Below are 23,630 nucleotides of genomic sequence, written 5' to 3' on the forward strand. Positions count from 1 at the left end.
AGGCCGAGTCACAGGCACTTGATGGGCTCGTATTCCTCACCTCTCTCCAGCGACCCCTATTTCTTCAGCCACAGCGCGTCACCTCGCACTCGAGTCGAACCAAAGATCAAAACAGAAGACTGGGATCGACATCTATGGAGCTGCCACGGCTTAATAACGTGATTATTAAGAGACAGGGAGAATACTACAGACCAGTAACAGACATATATTGAGGATAAAAACCACGTAAATGTGAGGTAGGGTTGCCACAATGACATTAACTTCTTGGTTATATGGAAATCTGCCATCTTTCTGTATGAAAGGAGAAGATACATGTGAGAATTTGAGAAACAAATGGAAACGACGGTAACTAGTTAACCACCTAGAGGGGGCGATAATCGGAAATCTGTAATGAATTCTGGAAAACGATAACTATAAAAGGAATTGGTTACGCATGGCCCGCCAAGGTGGCCGAGCGTTTCTAGGCGCAACAGTCTGGAACGGCGCGACCGCTACGGTAGCAGGTTCGAATCCTGCATCGGGCATGGATGTATGTGACGTCCTTAGGTTAGTTATGTTTAAGTAGTTCTAAGTTCTAGGGAACTGGTGACCTCAGCAGTTAAGTCCCATAATGCTCAGAGCCATTTGAACCATTTTGGGTAGGCATGATGAGTCACATAACACGTAGGCAGGGACTGCATGACAGCGTTTTCCGCATTGGCATCGAAGGAACTATAGCGCTGGTTGCTCATAATTCAAAAAACATACACTACTGGCCATTAAAAATGCTACATCAAGAAGATCTGCAGATGATAAACGGATATTCATTGGACAAATATATTAAACTAGAACTGACGTGTGATTACATTTTCTTGCAATTTGGGTGCGTAGATCCTGAGAAATCAGTACCCAGTACAACCACTTCTGGCCGTAATAACGACCTTGATACGCCTGGACAACAGAACTTGGATGGCGTGTACAGGTACAGCTGCCCACGCAGCTTCAACACGATACCACAGTTCATCAAGAGTAGTGACTGGCGTATTGTCACGAGACAGATGCTGGGCCACCATTGAGCAGACGTTTCCAATTGGTGAGAGATCTGGAGAATGTGCGGGCCAGGGCAGCAGTCGAACATTTTCTGTATCCAGAAACGCCCGTACAGATGCTAAAACATGAGGTCATGCATTATCCTGCTGAAATGTCGGAATTCGCAGGGACCGAATGAAGGGTAGAGATACGGCTCGTAACACATCTGAAATGTAACGTCCACTGTTCAAAGTGCCGTCAGTGCGAACAAGAGGTGACCGAGACGTGTAACCAATGGCACCCCATACCATCACGCCGGGTGATACGCCAGTATCGCAATGACGAATACACGCTTCCAATGTGCTTTCATCGCGATGTCACCAAACACTGATGCGAACATATTGATACTGTAAACAGAACCTGGATTCACCCAACAAAATGACGTTTTGTCATTCGTGCACCCAGGTTCGTCGTTGAGTACACCATCGCAGCCGGTCTTGTCTGTGATGCAGCGTCAAGGGTAACCGCAGCCATGGTCTCCGAGCTGATAGTCCATGCTGCTTCCAGTGTCGTCCAACTGTTCGTGCAGATGTCTCGCAAACGTCCCCATCTGTTGACTCAGGGATCGAGACGTGGCTGCACGATCCGTTACAGCCATGTGAATAAGATGCCTGTCATCTCGACTGCTAGGGATACTAGGCCGTTCGGATCCAGAACGGCGTTCCGTGCTACCCTCATGAACCCACCGATTCAATATTCTGCTGACAGTCGTTCGATCTCGACCAACGCGAGCATCAACGTCGCGATACGATAAACCGCAATCGCGACATGCTACAATCCGACCTTTATCAACTTGGAAAAGTGATGGTTCATTTCTCCTCCTTGCACGAGGCATCACAACAACGTTTCACCAGGCAACGCCGGTCAACCGCTGTTTGTATATCAGAAATCGGTTGGAAACTTTCCTCATATCAGCACGTTGTAGGTGTCGTCACCGGCGCCAGGCTTGTGTGAATGCTCTGAAAAGCTAATCGTTTGCCTATCTCAGTATGTTGTCCCTGCCGGTTAAATTTCGCGTCTGTAGCACGTCTTCTTCGTGGTGTACCTATTTTAATGGCCAGTAGTGTAAGTGCCTATTAACAGCAACCGAATTCGAGATGAGCGTTCCACGCTGATACATTAGAAATTCAACTGACTATACAAATCGTGGTTTCCAAAGAGATGGAAGCCAACACTTGTACAAGAACGTGGCAGTATCTTTTCCACTGCTACTGATAAGAAAGACGGTCGAGAGCTCCACGAATATGCGGGACCGCCTCTGCTTCGTAAAGGAATTCGAAAAAAGATCATCTCATAGTGCTTTCGCCAAGAGGGACGCAGCGCAGTCGTATGCGCCCTTCGACACAAAAAATTATCGTAGCCCAGACCATCGTGTGAGCGAACGGATGGATACAATTGCTACAAATGGAGCTATTGTATCAACATACTTTGAAAGGAACCTTCTCTGGAACGGAAGCTTTGCCTTTATTAAGTGATTTAAGCTGCTTTGCGACACAGAGGGTATCTACTTCTATGTTTCTCACCTTGGCAGTTGTTCTTGATTGGGATTCAGGGATATTTACTTCGTCTTCTTTGGTGAAGGAGTTTTGGAATACTGTGTTTAATAACTCTGCTTTAGTGGCACTGCCATCAGTGATTTCACCGCTGTTATCGGGCAGTGTAGTTCTTAATTGCGTCTTGACACTGGTGTACTTTATGTATGACCAGAATCTCTTTTCAAGACAGAATTTCTTTATGTAAATTATTAAAACCATCTCGCATCGAAGTACGCACAGTATTTCGAACTTCTGTAAATTATTGCCAGTCTTCGGGACATCGCGTTCTTTTAATTTTGGCATTCTCTTTTCGCTGCTTCTGCAACAGCGATGTACCGATTTTGTGTGCTATGGAGGATTAGTACGTTTCACAGGGCCCTCGATGGATTCGGCAGCCAGCATCGTTTGAAAAACGTCACAATTATGCTTCATTGTTCCACATTACAGCCCTTCAATTGGACATAGTACCGTTTCTGAGTTGTTCGGCCAACTGAAGACGTGCAGTCTTATCTGCCGCTATGAACAATGGCCTCCTGCGAGGTACTTACACTGCTGGACGTTACGGTTGCTACACCACGAAGATGACTTGCTACAGACGTGAAATTTAACCGACAGGAAGAAGATTCTGTGATATGCAAATGATTAGCTTTTCAGAGCATTCACACAAGGTTGGCGCCGATGGCGACACCTACAACGTGCTGACATGAGGAAAGTTTCCAACCGATTTCTCATACACAAACAGCAGTTGACCGCCGTTGCCTGGTGAAACGTTGTTGTGAAGCCTCGTCTAAGGAGGAGAAATGCGTACAATCACGTTTCCCACTTTGATGAAGGTCGGATTTTAACCTATCCCGATTGCGGTTTATCGTATCGCGACATTGCTCCTCGCGTTGGTCGAATTCCGATGACTGGAAACCAATGGCCTCGTATCACTAGCGGTCGAGATGACAGGCATCTTATCCACATGGCTGTAACGGATTGTGCAGCCACGTCTCGATCCCTGAGTCAACAGATGGGGACGTTTGGAAGACAACATCCATCTGCACGAACAGTTCGACAACGTTTGTAGCAGCATGGACTATCAGCTCGGAGACCATGGCTGCGGATACCCTTGACGCTGCATCACAGACAGGGGCCCCTGCGATGGTGTACTCAACCACAAACCTGGGTACACGAATGGCAAAACGTCATTTTTTCGGGGGAATGCGTGTTCTGTTTACAGCATCATGATGGTCGCATCCGTGTTTGGCGACATCGGGTGAACTCACATTGGAAGCATGTCTTCGTCATCGCCATACTGGGGTTTCACCTGTCTTGATCGTATGGGGTGCCATTGGATACACTTCTCGGTCTACTCTTGTTCACATTGACGGCACTTTGAACAGTGGACGTTACATTTCAGATGTGTTACGAGCCGTGGCTCTACCCTTCATTCGATTCCTCCGAAATCCTACATTTCAGCAGAATAATGCACCACCGCATGTTGCAGGTCCCGTACGGGCGTTTCTGGATACAGAAAATGTTCGACTGCTGCCCTGGCCACCACATTCACCAGATCTCTCACCAACTGAAAACGTTAGCTCAATGGTGGCCGAGCAACTGGCTCGTCACAATATGCCAGTCACTACTCTTGACGAACTGAGGTATCATATTGAAGCTGCATGGGCAGCTGTACCTGCCCACTGCATCCAAGCTGTGTTTGACTCAATGCCTAGGCGTATCAAGGCCGTTATTACGGCCAGAGGTGGTTCAAATGGTTCAAATGGCTCTGAGCACTGTGGGGCTTAACATCTTAGGATATCAGTCCCCAAGAACTTACAACTACTTAAACCTAACTAACCTAAGGACATCACACACATCCATGCCCGAAGCAGGATTCGAACCTGCGACCGTAGCAGTCGCGCGGTTCCAGACTGTAGCTCTCGGAACCGCTCGGCCACTCCGGTCATCGTATAGTGGGTATTTCAATTAATTAATATGTTTGCGAATAACAACATACTATTTAGTTATACTACATGAAAATTACATTTATGAAATAAATATTTTTCAAAGTCAACGACTCTACGTGACTGTGAATCCCGACCATGAAAAAATAATCACATCAAATTAAATTTGCACCCATTATTAAGACATTACCTTAACCAGTTACAGAAAGGGGACATACTGTACTGCTGGGATACAAGATTTGTTGGAACAAGTCAGATGTTGTTATACTTGTTTTTTCCAGAAGCCACTTGCCCACAGGTTCAAATGGTTCAAATGGCTCTGAACACTATGGGACTCAACTTATGAGGTCATTGGTCCCCTAGAACTTAGAACTAGTTAAACATAACTAACCTAAAGACATCACACACATACATTCCCCAGGCAGGATTCGAACCTGCGACCGTAGCGGTCTCGCGGTTCCAGACTGCAGCGCCTAGAACCGCACGGCCACTTTTGCCGGCACTTGCCCACAGGATATGTCGCAAACAGTTACCATGAGGATGAGGGTGTGTCTGTGTGTGTGTGTGTGGGGGGGGGGGTATGTTTCTCTGTATGCGCGTGTGTTTATGTACATGGGTTGGATAAGAAGAAGTGGCACACAGACGTAACATGAAGTAGACGCATTACGTCGCCAGTCTGCTCTTTGTAGCTGGTAGCAGAAGGTCAGGTGCAGTATTACACTGAGTTGCGACAGATACGTTTGAGTCAATTGTTCAAATGTGTGTGAAATACTATGGGACTTAACTGCAAAGGTCATCAGTCCATAAGCTTACACACTACTTAACCTAAATTATCCTAAGGACAAATGCACACACCCATGCCCGAGGGACTCGAACCTCCACCGGAACCAGCCGCACAGTTGAGTAAATTGTTGTGAGTTCTGTCTAAAAGTACAGGAGGTCAGTTCAAGCTCACCAACAGTACTGTACTTTTAGGAAACACGGACAATGTGCGTTAGTCGAAGTGACATGTGGTCGGAGTGCACAACAACGTTCCTTCTGGCATTGCATCCCATCGTAGTTCAGTGCACGATGGCAAACGGCAAATCCCGTCCAGGAGCTCTTGCGTACGTGGAGTGGGAGACACTGGAACATCCACACTATTCATCCGAAGTGATTGTTTGTGATTAGGACCCTTTCTTGGCACGTGATACAAGAGAAAGCTTCATCCGTGTTATAGGCCGGTACTCGCGAGACATCGATAGAGATGGATGTGCCGGCAGTGTACGACGTCTTCTATCTCTGTGGGGAAGGCGATAGAGATGCGGGGCGATTACATTTAGGGCTCATCATACGATGAATGTCTGTCAATAAAGTCTGGTGTGAATTGTAGAAATTTTGCCACTTCTCTTTATCCAGTTCACTGAACTTATCGGAAACCATAATAAAACAAACTGGATTAGGATGAGCACAAGAAAATAGTGCTATACGTTTAATTATTGATACGCGTTCTCTAAACGTATTGTATACATCTGGCAAACAAGTACGTAGGAAATTACGCAGATCTGAATATCCCAATGTCCCCCGTTCGTATTAGCATTGATTCAGAGCCTTGTGAAATCTGATTATTTTTGCCAAAACTGTATCGGAAAACACGGTGACAGTTTCTAAGTGCATCTTTTTGTCGTGCTAGCCGTTTCAGCCTAGAGGATCGTCCTCGGGTCACAAGTAATATTTCAGTGAATTACGTTGCAGCTGTCGAACACCACCAGTCAAAAAATTTTCCAGTATCCCGATCGCCAAAGTGAATGCCAGACGTCAAACATTGTGTCAGTCTGATCTGTTTTTACACTCCAGGGAGTCGCTCGGAGACCACAAGATGAAGCAGGCGAAGGCGGCGCAACTCCGGGCTCAGCTCTGCCGGAGAGGCTGCCGTCGTAAATCAGTGTCCGACTAGTGGACCTATCAATCGCGGTCTGTGGGCACTTTTGTCCTGCCGGACCGTCGCTGACGTGGCTGAAGAATGGTGACCACTGACCGTGACATCTGAACGACCATCACGTACGCGAAGAGAGAGCGCTCCGAGAGCCAGTGCCACCACATCTGGAGTGGCGATAGGAGGCGGTCATTCCGTCCAAGCATCCTTTTACTTGAACATACTGTCAAGCACTCGTATAATGAAGGCAGAAAAGAACTAAAGGCATTAGCTGCTAGTGGATATTAATTTATATCCTTGGGTAAAGCTGAAAATTTGTCCTGGACCGTGACTGCAAACTGGGTCTCCTGCTTATTACGCAGATGCGCCGATCAGTAGGCCATTCAGATATAGTGCTCACCATAACACTGCGGACTACCTTAGCAAGCCCCCCATCAGACCAAACTTCTCAACTACACCACATGCTAATGAGCAGCAGCACATTATGCCTGGATGGCGTGTTGGTTAGCGCATGTGCCTAATAAGAGGGGAACTCTGGTTCGAATCCCTGTCTTGCACAAATTTTCCTGTAGGACCAAAATGTCCTTCAGATATCTCCAAAAGAGCCGACACCACATATGTACTTGTATAATGTTGACATTAAAAATAAACGACTGCAACCTCAGACTGTGGGCTACTGTAACGTTATGTACAATTTGGCTTGAAAATTCACAGCTGCAAATTTGTAACATAAAGTCGAGGAGTAATGCTGTTGTTCTGTGTATGCAGTGGCCTAATATATATAAAATCAGGATCTGAGACTGACACAGTAAACAGAAAGTGAAGATCATTTTTGCAGTCAGAGACAAAGATAATTTTGATGTCAACAACATATGTGGTGTCTGCTTTTTTTGACATGTCTGAAGGAACTTTCATCAGATATGTATATTACCCTCAAGCCAAATTGTTCACAACGTTGCAATACCACACAGTCACATGTACTCGCATTCGTAAAAAAATATTATCTGCCTTATACAAAATGGTCGTCTAATGATGGTGGCAACGTGTTGTTAACGAAAACAACGAAGTGAAGAAATTTTTTTTTGCTGATGATCAGTGGTCATCAAGATTGACCTACTTAGTTGATATGTCTGACAGGCTTCACGTTTGTAAAACGGGCCTACAAAAACTTGGCACAACAACTTTATTTGCAGGTAACAAAATATCGTGTTTATAAACCACTGTATTGTCACTTGCCAGATGTTTCCAGAGAGGCATACGTAAGATACAAAGGAAGTGATGCGCTGCAGAAGAGGTGCTATTGGATGACAGAGTTGTGAATGTGACATTTTTTTTAAGTCAGCTGAAAGAAAAAAATGGTTCAAATGGCTCTGAGCACTATGGGACTCAACTGCTGTGGTCATCAGTCCCCTAGAACATAGAACTACTTAAACCTAACTAACCTAAGGACATCACACACACCCATGCCCGAGGCAGGATTCGAACCTGCGACCGTAGCAGCAGCGTGGCTCCGGACTGGAGCGCCTAGAACCGCACGGCCACCGCGGCCGGCAGCTGAAAGAGAGGAGTCGGAGGTGCGTCTTGATGAAGATAGGAGGCGAAAATTTTATCGTTCCTCCTTTTGTAGCAGCTTTGTTTAAATAATATTGCAGTTTTTGTTAATATACGTAAATAATGTCAAGTGAAATAGAGTGCCAGTCTATTTATTTGACGAACAGTTCATCTGACCACATCGAAATATGAGTTCCTTTCATTAGGCAGCACGGTTAACTTTTAGCAACTTCAAAATACAAGAGAAGAAAATAGAACTACGATCATTTACTATAGAAAATTTTCTCTAGAGACAGATAACAATTGAACTTCACGGAACGTGAGCAGAACTACATCAACCAAAGTTGGATCAAGAATATTCCATCGATCATAGCACGCAAAATACTGTGGCCACAATATCCTCGTCCTTAACCAGCTCAAAATCTTTTCTATGCAACGATATTTATTGCCCAGCTGGTTTTTCGTTGCAATAGTAATCGATTTTCATATACTTAACATTGACAATAATGAGAATCCATCTTGTCGCGAACGTCATGAGTAAAATTTTCCGTGTCTGTTCAATTCGCACTATATTTCAATAACACAGTTACAGTGCGAAACTTTCATTGCCACTAAAAGTTGAATCAAGTGTCAAGAAAAAAATAATACTAACGGTAGTGATGACGAAAATACTGGATCAGAATCTAGTGTATTTGGTAATGAAAATGACAATACATCGCAGCAGGATGGCTATGTCACAGTCAAAAGCTGTAAACAGCTGTAGTCAACTGCAATGAATGGACAGAATGGCCGGCCGGAGTGGCCGTGCGTTTCTAGGCATTACATTCTGGAACCGAGCGACTGCTACGGTCGCAGGTTCGAATCCTGCCTCGGGCATTGATGTGCGTGATGTCCTTAGGTTAGTCAGGTTTAATTAGTTCTAAGTTCAAGGCGACTGATGACCTCAGAAGTTAAGTCGCATAGCGCTCAGAGCCATTTGAACCATTTGAATGGACAGAATGTTAGACCAAAAGATGACACAAGGCTAATAGTCGATGAGGTTACTAAACGATCATCAATAGGAAATATCTATTTTCAAAATAGTTTGTATAGAAACAACGCAACAGACAAAGCAATATTCCGAGCTCGATACTAAGTGCACGGAACGGACACAAACATACTCAGGCTATACGCACATTACACAATCATGATTCGCTGATATGAACCATAGTACAATACTTGCGGAAATTAATGAAAATGAAAACTGAGTTACGTACTGACTTGAATACAAAAATCACTAACGTGTACAATGGGTTCTGCAATTTACATCCAAGTCTCAGTACCTTAGACCAAAAAGTCACGACACTCTCTAACAACTCCAAAAATCTGCGTACTAACGTAAACACACAGTTGACGGTTGGAACCAATAACTTAGATAAAAAATTTTCTAGTATGAGAGAAGATCAAGGTCAAGGTGCACGTCAAGTTGACGAACTTGCAGCGGCGCACGTTAGTCTACGAAGCGCACATGAAAGCTTAGCTGAAGTGCTAACAGCAGTTCAAATGCGCTTATCCGAAATGAAGTCTGCGTGGTAAAATTTACCGGCTGATGTAAAAAATTCAATGAAGAAGTAGGATTTTTTTCTTTGGGACTAATTTTTTTGAAAACCGAGTACAAACGTATCAACGAGGATGTAAAAAGATTAAACGGGAGGGCTGAGCCAGGCGCCTTTGACAGCGATTCTGTTCTAGCTGAAAAGTGCGTTTGGGAACGAAGAGGTTATATTGACATGGTTGGAAAGATCACAAGCGATAGAGAACACAAAATTATCGCTAAAATTGATAGTGACAGGATGGCAATAGAAGGCAAGATACTTTCCGAAATTATTTGTGACAAATATAGTTCCAACGAACCGCCTTCCGCAGCTGATCAAAAGAGAAAAACAGTAGAGAGTAGTCAGGCGAATATTGTTTCGCGTAAGTCAGATTATAAGAAAAGCGAAGGAGAACAGTTTGCAAACAATGAAGGATCCAACGTATGTGCCAGTGTCACCGTACACAGCACTGCCGCCTCCGTAAAGGCGCAGAACGGCATCGCAGTCTGAAAACGTAATGCCTGGCCTGTCGTCTGTCATAGAGGAGGGTCCAATAAAACATAGACAATTCCTACTCTTCTCACAAGAAGACAAAAAAAAAACACACACCGTTGCGTTTGTGAGAGCTTTCAGAAATGCTTTACCTCGGCATTGGTCCGAAACTCAAAAGATTCAGTTCGTTGTTGGCTTAACACAAGCTGATGAGCAGTTGTAGGTAACCGATGAGGCAGATCGTCGTCGAACTATAAAAAGTCACAACAGGGTTTCCTAGAAAAATTCTGGTCGCAGGGAATTCAGGAAAAAGTGGAAATTTTTGACCCATAAACATTTAACGCAAAACTAAGCGGACTGCGCCAGTATTTCGGAAGATGCTTGAACAAGGCGAGATACTGGAGCGATCCGTTATCACATATCGATGTTCTGAGAATAGTCATTTGCCGAATACCATTCGTGAGAAATCGCTAACTGTGCCAATGTGGTAGAATACTTTCTGACGGCCGCGGATTAGACTGACCTCATTAAGAGTGTAGTCAAAACTCAAATCAGTGTAACAGAAACTAGTCGGGTCCACCACAAAATTAAGAATTTAATAATCGAGGTAACGGTAATAACAACGACTTTAACGGCAATAACAGAAGAACCCAAAACGGCGATGTGTAGTGCGGTTGGCGTCCGTACGCGCCGGACTGCTGTCGTTGCTTAGTGGACAGTGCGTCAGCTTGACATGCTGGGGGGCCCGGGTTCGATTCGCGGCTGTGTTGGAGATTTTCTCCGTTCAGGGAGTGGGTGTTTGTGTCTTCATCATCATTTCCTCCTCATTGACCCTCAATTCGTCGAAGTGGCGTCACCTCAAAAGACTTGCAACAGGCGTTCAGGTCTACCGGCCAGGAGACCCTCGCCACAATACATTTCATTTCATCCATTTGCGCCATAGGAATATAATGGTAACGGAGGTTTCGGAAATCGTCAAAGTTACAAAAAAAAAAAAAGGTTCAAATGGCTCTGAGCACTACGGGACTAAACTTCTAAGGTCATCAGTCCCCTAAAACTTAGAACTAAGGACACCACACACATCCATGTCCGAGACAGGATTCGAACCGGCGACCGTAGCGGTCGCGCGGTTCCAGATTGTAGCGCCTAGAACCTCTCGGCCACCCCGGCCGGCCGTCAAAGTTACAGTTTCCAAGAGAGAAATAATAGATATTATAAAATAATTAAGAAATGACAATAATGGTTTGAGTAACTGACGTGGTCCCGACGATAACAGACAAGTGGATAGAAATTGGAATGAAAGCAGATGCATAAAAATCAATTATGAAAACAACGGGGGAGCAGCGTAAACAATAATCAACGAAGTGCCGCCACCAATAATACGCAGAATAGAATATGGAAAAATACCGATCGTGACGTAAAAATTGTTGCGGTGACTGACGACAGAGGCAGCACCCCGGTCTTTCCAGACGATAAACGGTGATTTGTCGGCCTAGACCCCCTGCCGCCGACCGAAAATGGGAGTGGGGACATGATGCTGAAATACAATCATTTCTTAAGATATGACAAATAAACCGATATGTGAGATGCCTATATATTGATAAAAATAAATGACATAAAAAGAGATAAACGATGAATTACAGGCAATGGTTAATGCTCAAATAGGATCAAGAGATGTGCACATGATACTAGACACAGGAGAGGCTACGAATATTGTTTCATACAGCCTGTTCAGTTAAACAGAAGAGAAACTAAACCCACCTGCTTTACCTGTGCAGAATTTCGAAAGTTTGACAGCTACAGGAAATAAGTCAAAAAGCATCAAGTTACAAACCTATATTCCAACAACTTTCCTAGCGGTAGAAAAACTAATAGTTAACTGCTTTCTAGAAATGGATATTTTCAGGCAATATCAAGTGACGTTATCTTTACAGAGACGATAACGTTTTATTTCAGTCGATTTAATAGAAACAAATTCTTGTGTGAATAACCATTTAGCAGATAAAGTGAGTACCCATCTGTTGTATCCAGAAGACTTTCACGTGAGTGAGAAATGTAATGAACGGATCACAAAGAAAACGACATAGTTAAACACTACTTGGGTTGTTCACCAGCTTAACTGACACAGCAACTAGATACATTATTGTCACAATTGTTGCATGTTTTGGAAAAGCAATTAGGAGTAATTTAAGAACATGTCCGTTTTATGGAAGTACATCCACATGAAACTTTCTGTCACATATCATAAACAATTCCTCGGACAAAAAAAGAAGCAGTAAGAAACGAGATCGATCTTATGAGTAACTGGAAAGTTATTGAACCACTTAGCAGTAGTCAAACCCGATCAAAGTTGTTTATTTACGAGGGCTATTCCGAAAGTAAGGTCCGATCGGTCACGAAATGGAAACGACTATGAAAATCCGATAAAGCTTTGCACAGATGTGTTGGATTGTGTCTCTAGTATAACCCCAGTTAGCATCACGTCGCTCTTATCATTTCTGAGCTCGCAGTGAGTGCGTAAAGATGTCTAGAAAATAGTGTCTGCCGCCAAGTACGGGGGCCTGGTGAGAAATTTCCCCTGAAGCTATGCAGCTAACATTATATAACTGTCGTGCTGTTTCGTCTTCAAGACAATTCTCAGCCGCATTCTGCAGGGGCAATGAAGATGCTCCTGCATCGTTTTCAAATGGAAATGTGAGATTACCCACAATACAGCCCGTAATTGTCTCCCTCTGAGTTTCAGCTCAGGTCACATGAACCGCTGGTTATGAAGACAACATTTCGGCACAAGACAACGAGCCGTAGGCCAGCGTAGAGAATTGGCGGAGAGCACTGGCGGCTGCCTTCTATAGCGAGGGTATGGGAAAGTTGGTACAACGCTACGATACACGTCTAAGTCGGGTCGGCGACTATGGAGATAAGTAGCTGCAAGGTGTATCTAACTGTTGCAAATAAAACATTTTTGATTTTTACCGTGGTTTCCATTTCGCGACCTATCGGACCTTACTTTCGGAATAGCCCTCGTATTTATCGTATGGCAACAACATAATACACTGTCAGGTACATAAAGTTTGATTTACATGGATATCCAGTAAAGTATTTACATATTGTTTAATTTTACTTTTTGGAACAAATTTTATACACATTTTTAAATTGTGAAAATTACTAATTTAGTATTACTGACTACTTTAACTGATGTAATGGCAAGTTAAAAGAAAGGCAGGAACATTTTATCATAGTTCAATGTCTATTGATTGAAGCAAACTAACAGCAGAGGTAGTAGCACTAATAAAGTCACTATATGATCCAGGATACTTCCTCTGAGGACAGTCTCTAACGATAAGTTGAACAGTTTGTTCTAGGGCCCCACAAACAAAAGCTGGAGAATCTCGTAGTTCCCAGCTGTGCATCGTAGCGTAGCACCTGGCGTAGCCAGTTCTTATTCTGTGCAGCCTTGTCCACTCACTTCCCTGCAGATGAAATCCTGGTAGAATGGAAGCTGGATCTTAGACATCTTGATGTGCTATTGTTGCCGCATTCCACCTCTTGCACCACTCTCGTTCCTTCCATTATGCCACACTGGATTGCTAGATTTTAAGCGGTCTGCGGGAGGGTTGTTTAAGACTGTATGAATTGGGAGGTCGTTTGGGTAGTAGGAGAGAAGAAGTTTTTTTCCATTTATTGCTTGTTCAAATGGTTCAAATCGCTCTGAGCACTTTGGGACTTAATATCTGAGGTCATTAGTCCACTAGAACTTAGAACTACTTAAACCTAACTAACCTAAAGACATCACACACATCCATGCCCGACGCAGGATTCGAACCTACTACCGTAGCGGCCACGCGGTTCCAGACTGTAGCGCCTAGAACCGCTCGGCCACCCCGGCCGGCTATTTATTGTTTCTTGGCGTCGTAATTCGGTTGTGGGATGTTACTAATGGTGTGTAGCCCGGGGATCGGAGTGGATTTTAATGTCACCCAAAGCATATGAAGGCAGTTTTGGCTCTGAGCATTATGGGACTTAACTTCTGTGGTCATCAGTCCCCTAGAACTTAGAACTACTTAAACCTAAATAACCTAAGGGCAGCACACACATCCATGCCCGAGGCAGGATTCGAACCTGCGACCGTAGCGGTCGCGTGGTTCCAGACTGTAGCGCCTAGAACCGCTCGGCCACACCGGCCGGCTGAAGGAAGTTTTATTAGATACACAAGTAACTCATGGGATCATTATGGTGTAGCCAAACGTCCTCACAAAATAATGTCATACTGCTATTTCCCTAACATGACACGTAAAGTACAATAAGTGATCAAGAAATGTGTAATCTGTAAAAAGACCAAACACTTAAACGGATCACAATTCAGCGAATCTCATCCTATTACACCTATAACATCCCTTGACCTCGTATCAGTGGATGCCTTAGGACTTTTTACGATGGCAAAAGAAGGAGTGAAAAACGTAAAGACCTCTACTATGAGTTTCTAAATATCTGCAGATATATATACCACTGAAACTCTAACAGCAGGCCTATAATCTAGCGAATCATGAGAGAATATTTTTTGAACGTGGGTAAATCAAAAACTGTTTTGACTGATAAGGCCACTACTTTCGCTAGTGCGAATTGGAAATAATTTGTCAAGTCACATAACATAAAACATATTTACATATCCAGATTTCATCCCAAGACCAGCCCAAGAGCACGGATATTTTGTGAGCTTAACATATTTATCAGAATGTATCTGTCACACAGCCACATTAAGTGGACTGAGTACGAGACGTACTTCCAGCAAATAGAAAATAATTTGCCACACTCATCAACAAGTTTTCGCACCAATCGAATTAATATATGAGAAGTATTAAACAAACGACTGGGTTAAACCCTTACATAAATTTTCTCAGACAGACATATCGTTAGAAGGAAAGATATCGTTGGAAGCAGAGGCAAAAGCTGGGAAAGTACAGTGTGATAAAAGAATAGATCACACAGCTACCTTTCGAGTTGGACAGGTGGTGCTATTGAGCGCACGTACTATTTTTTGAGCAACCCAAAAACAGGGAAAGGATGTGGATTATAACCACATACAGACATTAAAGAGTTTATACGCTGTACAAGAGAGGTCAACGCACATCAACAACTTTTTTACCTACCACCCAATGGGAAATACAACACTCTGTTATATATAAGGCCAAAACAAAAGGGGTTGATGCACCTGAACCACTCATTGTATACAGCCCTTATGGAAAATACAACAGTATACAATCCTTACAGAAATTTGGAGAGTCTCTCTGATAGCATAAAACGAAAACGCTTCTAGCATGTAACACTCTTTACATTTTTTGCTTAACTACACATAAAACATCCATATTCGTTTTGAAACAAATATAGGAGAATCTCATGATGAATGTTAGATTAGGCATAATCCGAGGTACGTATGAAGGATTTTTGAAATCTCTTACTAAAATTTTGTTACACTACTGAGAGCGAAATGACAAGATGGAAACCATACGTTACACACGTTTCTGGAAACAGTGAATGTGAAGGACAACAATACAGTGTGGCAGCCTAAGCTTGGCGCATTGCGAGGGCAGGAGTTAGCTGAGTTGTGAGTGGTAAACAATTCTCCCCCTCTCCTCTTCCCACTTTTGATATAGTCTGCAGTGGCCATATTCGCACATGCGTGCTATACTCAACACTTCAGTGTGCCGCATAACAAACAATGATGGAATGTCAGAGACATACCGACTTGTTCAAAAATTAACTAGTGAAAATTACAAATTAAGACTTAAATGTGCAAAGAAAATACTATGAATAAACCGCGTTAAGTAAACACTGACGAGCATTTAAGGCAAAATTACAAGAAATTCGAACAATTGAAGTAGAAAGTTTTCAGTTTATGCATCCAACTACACTCATGCTCATAAATTAAGGATTTTTGCAGAATCTGGTGCCACACAACGTGGCACTACACAAAATTAGCGCTAATAGCATAGTCACATATGGAAAACACATGACTTAGATCTGTAAGTTCATGGTATTGGTGATAAGTTGAGAAAACAGTCCCGAAACACATGTGCTACGAAACACCACTGTTTTCTGCGCATGTACCTCGACGTCAGTATGGGATATGATCTCCATGCACACGTACACAGGCCACACAACGGTTGGCCATTACTCTGGATCAGGTGGTCGAGCAGCTACTGGGATACAGCTTCCCATGCTTGCACCAGTGCCTGTCGTAGGGCTTTGAAGACGTGCAGCGTTACGTCGACCGAAAGCATCCCAGACGTTCTCGATGGGGTTTAGGTCTGGAGAACAGGCAGGCCACTCCATTCTATCTTCTGTGTCCAGGTTCTCCTCCACGCTGGCAGCTCGGTGGGGCCGTGCGTTTTCGTCCACCAGGAGGAAGGTGGGACCCACTGCACCCCTGAAAAGTGGACATACTAGTGCAAAATGACGTCCCGGTACATCTGACCTGCTATAGTTCCTCTGTCAAAGACATGCACCAATCATAATCTCACTCCACAGCATGAAACCTCGACCTCCATACAGGTTCCTTTCAAGGACATTAAGGGGTTGGTATCTGGTTCCTGGTTCAGGCCAGATGAATACCCGGCGAGAATCACTGTTCAGACTATACCTGGACTCGTCCGTGAACATAACCTGGGACCACTGTTCCAATGACCATGTACTGTGTTCTTAACACCAGGCTTTCGGGCTCTCCTGTGACCAGTGGTCAGTGTAATGCACCTTGCAGGTGTCCGGGCGAATAAACCATGTCTGTTCAGTCGTCTGTATACTGTGTGTCTGGAGACAACTGTTCCAATGGCTGCGGTAAGGTCCGAAGCAAGGTTACCTGCAGTACACCGCGGCCGTCTGCGAACACTGATGGTGAGATATCGGTCTTCGTGTGCTGTTGCACACTGTGGACGTCCTGTAAAGTAGCGCCTGGACGCGTTTCCTGTCTGCTGGAATCGTTGCCAAAATCTTGGGATCACACTTTTTGGCACACGGAAGGCCTTTGCTATGACCTGCTGTGTTTGAGCAGCCGCCAGTTGCCCTGGTATTCTACCCCTCATAACGTCATCAATGTGTGTTCTTTGAGCCATTACCGAGCGAGGAGGCGCAGTGGTTAGCATACTGGACTCGCATTCGGGAGGACGACGGTTCAATCCCGTCTCCAGCCATCCTGATTTAGGTTTTCCGTGATTTCCCTAAATCGATTCAGGCAAATGCCGGGATGGTTCCTTTGAAAGGGCACGGCCAATTTCATTCCTCATCCTTCCCTAACCCGAGCTTGCGCTCCGTCTCTAATGACCTCGTTGTCGACGGGACGTTAAACAACACTAACCTAACCTAACCATCTTTGAGCCACTTTCAACACACAGTCACCATTAGTACGTCTGAAAACGTCTGCACACTTACTCGCTGTACTGTACTCTGACATGCACCAACACACCTCTGCGTATGATGTGGACTGCTGCCAGCGCCACCGTGCGACGACCGAAGGTCAAATGCAGCGCCTGGTCATACCCCGAAGTGATTTAAACCTACAAACCGCCCATCAGAACGCTGTTTCACCATTATAGGATTATCATTAGTTTATGAGCATGAGTGTAGCAACAGGAACAAAGAGTACACTTGAAATCCATAGTCTTAGCCAGTGTATTAACCATGAGAATAAATATGTAAAATGAGTAGTATTGCAGCGCACTTTTTATTTTCAGCACAGATTTTGGTGGTATGAAATATTTTATCTAATGACATGAGCAACTTGCCTGGTCATTATGTAACAAAATTCAAAACCAACTTCACATACGCGACCGTATGCAGGCCTAGAACTATGTGCAGGAAGAAAGATATATTAAAGTAAGAAACATATACAAAAGAAATAAATTACACGGAAAGAGCTATGGTAACGCACAAGGAAAGAACTGTTTACAGGAAGGTTACTATTTTACTAAAGTAATAAATAAAACAGATGTTACAAAGTAAGTTACAATGAGGAACAGGCTAATGAATACAGTGATGGTTGTAAAATTGTGGTTTATACTGAATTATCTGTAGCCACTTGCAACAAGAAAGAACTACGGCCGGCAGGGGTAGCCGAGAGGTTCTAGGCGCTACAGTCTGGAACCGTGGAACCACGCAACCACTACGCTCGCAGGTTCGAATCCTGCCTCGGGCATGGAAGCGTGTGATGTCCTTAGGTTAGTTAAGTTTAAGTAGTTCTACGTTCTAGGGGACTGATGACCTCAGAAGTTATGTCCCATAGTGCTCAGAGCCATTTGAACCATTTTTTAAAAGAACTACGCTATTTGTATGAAACTACAGCCGATTAAACTATGACGAATGCTCAGTACTTTACACTACTCTGTTGGAAACTACATCTGCATTAAAGTGAATACAAAAAAATATCCTTATAGGAGGAAATACAAAATAATAATAAAAATATTTACTTAGGTACACCTGATTAAAATGACAAAAGCTTTGAATAGCTAGCAACTATAAGCCACAAGAAAAAGCAAGGTTTATTATGACAAATAAGGGTTATTAACACAAGCACAAAGCAACAAGCAAACCACTGCCAAAGAACATACAAGGAAGTATGAGATATTGATAAACAATCACTCTGAGAGGTATGAAGACGAAACGTTATTAGCGAAAATATTAGAAGTACCGATTTGTACTTTATATGTGCTTATGGGTCAGTGAATACCCTGACTGACCTATGGACAGTTATGCATAGTTAAGAAATTATATAGTAATAAGACTTTTGTAGGTAATGACACAAAGTGGCACATCCCGCATGGGGGAAGGATTGAACTGGAGGTGTAAGGTACCAAATGAAAAGCCACCTCCCCTCATATTAGTTTACAGGTTATAGATAATTGTGATTGTGTGTGAATTTATGGAAAGGAGGATAAGTATTTGTATTCAGTACGTTGAGACGGAGATAAGTATTTATATTGAGTGTGTTGAAACAGCCAAACACAAGTATAGCTCTGCCAGCTGAAGAGATATAACGAGTACAGTGGATTTCACATTAACTTAGACTATGTGTCAATCAATCATGTAAACATTTGAGTGCTATGTCCAATTAAATACATACACTGCTATGTAAGCCACATATGAAGGTAAATTATCGTTTATGTTCACTTTGTACATAAAGTAATGCAAAAGCAGCTTATTACAAACGCTTGAACACCATATTCAAACACAGAGTTCCCAGTGAGCCTGAACGTTAAATGCAATTGGTTTGTAGTCACAAAGACGTTTTCAGCAGTGATTAACTGAGTGAAAAATAAATTAAACAAAGGATTTTGAGACATAGGTAGGAATATAAGAAACCCGATGCTGTGAGAAGAAGACCAGTATTGCACCAGTCCTCGTTGCAAGCTGCGCAAATTGTTAGTGAATACAAATACTTGTTTACCTTAAACTGAAGATTCTTGATGAAATTCCTACGCTTTAACTTCAATTAGTGGTGAAATTGCACGTGATAGTGTTGATGATAAAATCAGTTTTCAGGTTCTTACGGGAGATGTACAGAATTTGAGGGGCAAGTTCCTCACTCACTGAGAGAAATATTTCCTTAGAGCTAAAAATAAAAGTGACAACAAGAACTACTTATGAGGAACTTCGTATTAGAATATAGATGATATTTTGTTGTAACTGTGCATGTGTGACATTTAGTTATTTCATATGTTTCTGAATAAGTTTGTATATATTTTGTAAACCCATAAAAACAAACCTTACGTGACATCAGACGACTTAGAAACTATAAATACTTGCGAATGTTTGCTACTTAAGTTGTGCATTGTACCACAAATATATCGAGTTGCCGCCTAGTGATTAAAAATTAGTGCTGTGTGACGATACATGTTCGCAATCGCCAAGTGATTCATCATCTGCAATGCAGTAAGTTTAACGAATTTGCAGTGCCAAGCTGAATAATAGAAACAGTGGTATATGTGTGCAAAGGACATTCATGGATATGTTGGCGAAGTTGTCATCCAGACGCAGCTGGACCATAGGGTCCTTCGGCCTCACGTTGCAGTGAAGACATTCGTAGCTTACCGAATCCGTAGGCAGGTGTAAATAGCTACCCTGAGTGGCCACACTCCATCACATGCGCGAATAATGCTCTTCGTGATGTGGAAAAAAATAGCCACGAGGAACTTCAAACACTATCTGTCATGTCTTTCCACGAGGAACTTCAAACACTATCTGTCATGTCTTTTCCTGTTCCAGTCGCAAATACAGTGAGGGAAAAACGACTGTCTATATACCCTCCATATGAGCCCTAATTTCTGGTATCTTCGTGGTCCTTACGCGTGATGTGCGTTGGCGACAATAGAATCGTTCGGCAGGCAGCTCCAAATGCCGGCTCTCTAAATTTTCTCAATAGTGTTTCTCGAAAAGTACATAGCCCCCCTCCAGGGATTCCCATTTGAGTTCCCGAAGCATCTCCGTAACATTTATGTGTTGGTCGAACCTACGGGTAAAAAATCTTCAAATCTTCGATGTCTTCCTTCAATCCGACCTGCCGCGTATCCCAAACACTGAAGCAGTACTCAGAACAGGTCCCTCCATCGTCCTATATGTAGTCTCCTTTACAGGTGAACCGCTCTTTCCTAAAATTCTCCCAATAAACCGAAATCGATCATTCCTCTTAAATACCACAGTTTTCACATGCTCACTGCACCTTATATCGCTTTGCAGCGTTACGTCCAGATATTTAAATGACTTGACACTGTCAAGCACGGCACTAGTAACGCTGTTTCCCAACATTACAGGTGTGATCTTCCTTCTCATCCTCATTAACTTTCAATTTTCCACATTTAGGGTTAGGTGCCACTCATCACACCAGCTGGAAATTTTGTTTAAATCCTCCTGTACATTCCTAGAGTTACTCAACTTCAACACCTTACCGTACACCTCGGCATCATCAGTAAACAACCGCAGATTGCTGCCCACTCTGCCCACGAAATCGTCTGTGTATACGGAAAATAACAGTGGTTCTATCGCACTTTCCTGGGGCACTCCTGACGAAACCCTGGCCTCTGATGAACATTCGCCGTGAAGACAACATACTGGGTTCTATTGCTTAATAAGTCTTCGAGACACGCAGATATCTGTGAACTCATTCCATAAGCTCATACCTTCGTTAACAGCCTGCAATGGGACAACTTGCCAAATGTTTTCGGGTAATCTAGAAATATGGAATCTGCCTGTTGCTCCTCATCCATGGTTCTCAGTATATCACGTGAGGTAAGAGCAAGCGGAGATTAGCCCGAACGAGTCTTTATAAAACTATGCTGATTCGCAGACGTAAATTTCTCAGTCTCAAGAAAGTTCATTATATTCGAACTGAGAATATGTTTACTTATTTTGCAGCAAACCGAAGTTACGAATAATGGTCTGTAATTTGACGTGTACGTTCTTTTACCCTTTTCATATACTGGTGTCACCTGCGCCTTTCTCTAGTCGCTTGGGACTTTGCACTGGTAGAGAGATTCACCATTAATGCAAGCTCGGTAAGAGGCCATTGTTGCAGAGAACACGTTGTAAAACTGAACTAGGATTCCATCCGGACCTGGTGATTTATCGGCTTTCAAATGTTTCAGTTGTTTCCCTATGCCAGGTATGCTTATTACTATATCGCCCACTTGGGGGTCGATCCGATGGTCAAGTGACGGCATGTTTTTTCGTTTCTCCTGTGTGAACTATTCTTTGAACGTGAAATTTAAAACTTCGGCTTTCGTTTTGCTATCGTCAGCTGTCACACCAGACTGGTCAACAAGGGATTGAATGCAAACCTTAGACCTGCAAAGCAATTTACGTAAGACCAGAATTTTTATAAAAGTGAATATAGAAAAATACACATTTCAATAAATGTGAAAAAGGACTATATGATATGAAATAAAATTTTCAAAATTCTATTTAGATATGTAAAGTAATTGGTTTATTTTTAATGTAGGGCAAGGAAATTTTTGGTAAAATATGTAACATAAAGAATTTGATAAAAACGAGGTTCCCATATAGTTGACGCTATTAGTCAAATAGTATATTAAAGACTAATAGACATATATGCCAATAGCTGAACGGCCGAAATAAAGGTTTCTGATCTTTCCACCGTGAAGCGTAAAATGTATAAATTAGTAAACATTAATAAGATAAGAAAATTTTATACTTTGTGCTATGTGTATGAATCCACAGTCCACTGTAAGGGGCAGTTTTAATGGCACTTGCTAGATATTTCCAATGAGGTATACGTAAGACAGAAAGGAAACGATGCACTGCAGCAGAGATGCTTTAAGATGAGGGATATTTAACTGTCATTTTTTTTAAGTCGGCTGAAATAGAGGACTCTGTGGTGTGTCTTGATAAAGAGAGGAGGCAAATATTTCATAGCTCCTCCTAGTGTGACATTTTTGTTAATAATATTGGATTTTGAGTAACATAAATAACGTCTAGTAAAATACAGTACCTGTCTGTGTGTTTGACAAACATTCAACTTACCTCATCTAGACATGAGTTTCTATCATTGGGTGACATAGTCACCTATTAGCAACTTCTAAGGTGGCTGTTTTCAAGATAACCAACGCAGCAAAAAGAAGAGGTACATTTTCCCACTGACAATGAGAAGAAAATACAGTTAAGAACATTTACTATTAAATTTCTTAGAAAGTTTATTTCACGTATGTTTAGTAGAAGCATTTCAATAACTACAATTTATGACTTTACAATGAAAATTCATCCAACATTTCCAATTTTATGACTATAAATCCTTCTCCAGCCAATACTAAATATAGTATAATTAGACCACTTTTGATATAAAAGTTTAATAAATATTTTACATGTCATCCCTTTCTTACTCTTTGAATACTTGCATCAGATTTGGCTTAATTCAAATCCATATTATTTGCTACAGTGAAGTAGCCCATGTAGCCACGAATGATCTGTAAACACCTGCTTCCGCATAACATTATTCCCCGTGTGCGCCACATTTTGACCATACATTGTAATTTCTCAGCACACCGAAAGAATCGTGTACGTGCTGTCAGCACTGAGCAAGATAGCGGAAATTATTCTCCCCGTACTGTTCCTCACCAGTGGAGCAGTCGACGCTCATCCTTCCGCATACCCCTCCCCCCTCCTGCTGTACTCAGGTTTCGTTGAAAAAAGGGAAGCTACAATGTTAGACAAAAAGTTCTAAAATGTGAAGTGGTACGCAAAGACGAAACGTCTGGGAGCCGTAGGACTTCTTGTCCATGTGTCCGGACGTAACTGGGCGGGTAGTGAAAATAAACAAGGATACACAATATGTTACCATATTTTGACGTGTGTTTAACCTGGTGTTTTGCTAGTGTAATGCACTGTTGATGTAAAAGCAGAAGTCAGAAAGGTAGTGTCACGTAAACTAATAAAAGTGGCATTACGGATGTATTTCGCATTCCAGAAGGATTAATACACTAATGTCGCAGACGTAGAGGGATAATATTTGATAAGCATTGTGTACTCCGTACCTGTTATATCATGACATAAT

This window comes from Schistocerca nitens, chromosome 5, assembly GCF_023898315.1.
Source record: "Schistocerca nitens isolate TAMUIC-IGC-003100 chromosome 5, iqSchNite1.1, whole genome shotgun sequence".
NCBI classification, from domain to species: Eukaryota; Metazoa; Arthropoda; class Insecta; order Orthoptera; family Acrididae; genus Schistocerca; species Schistocerca nitens.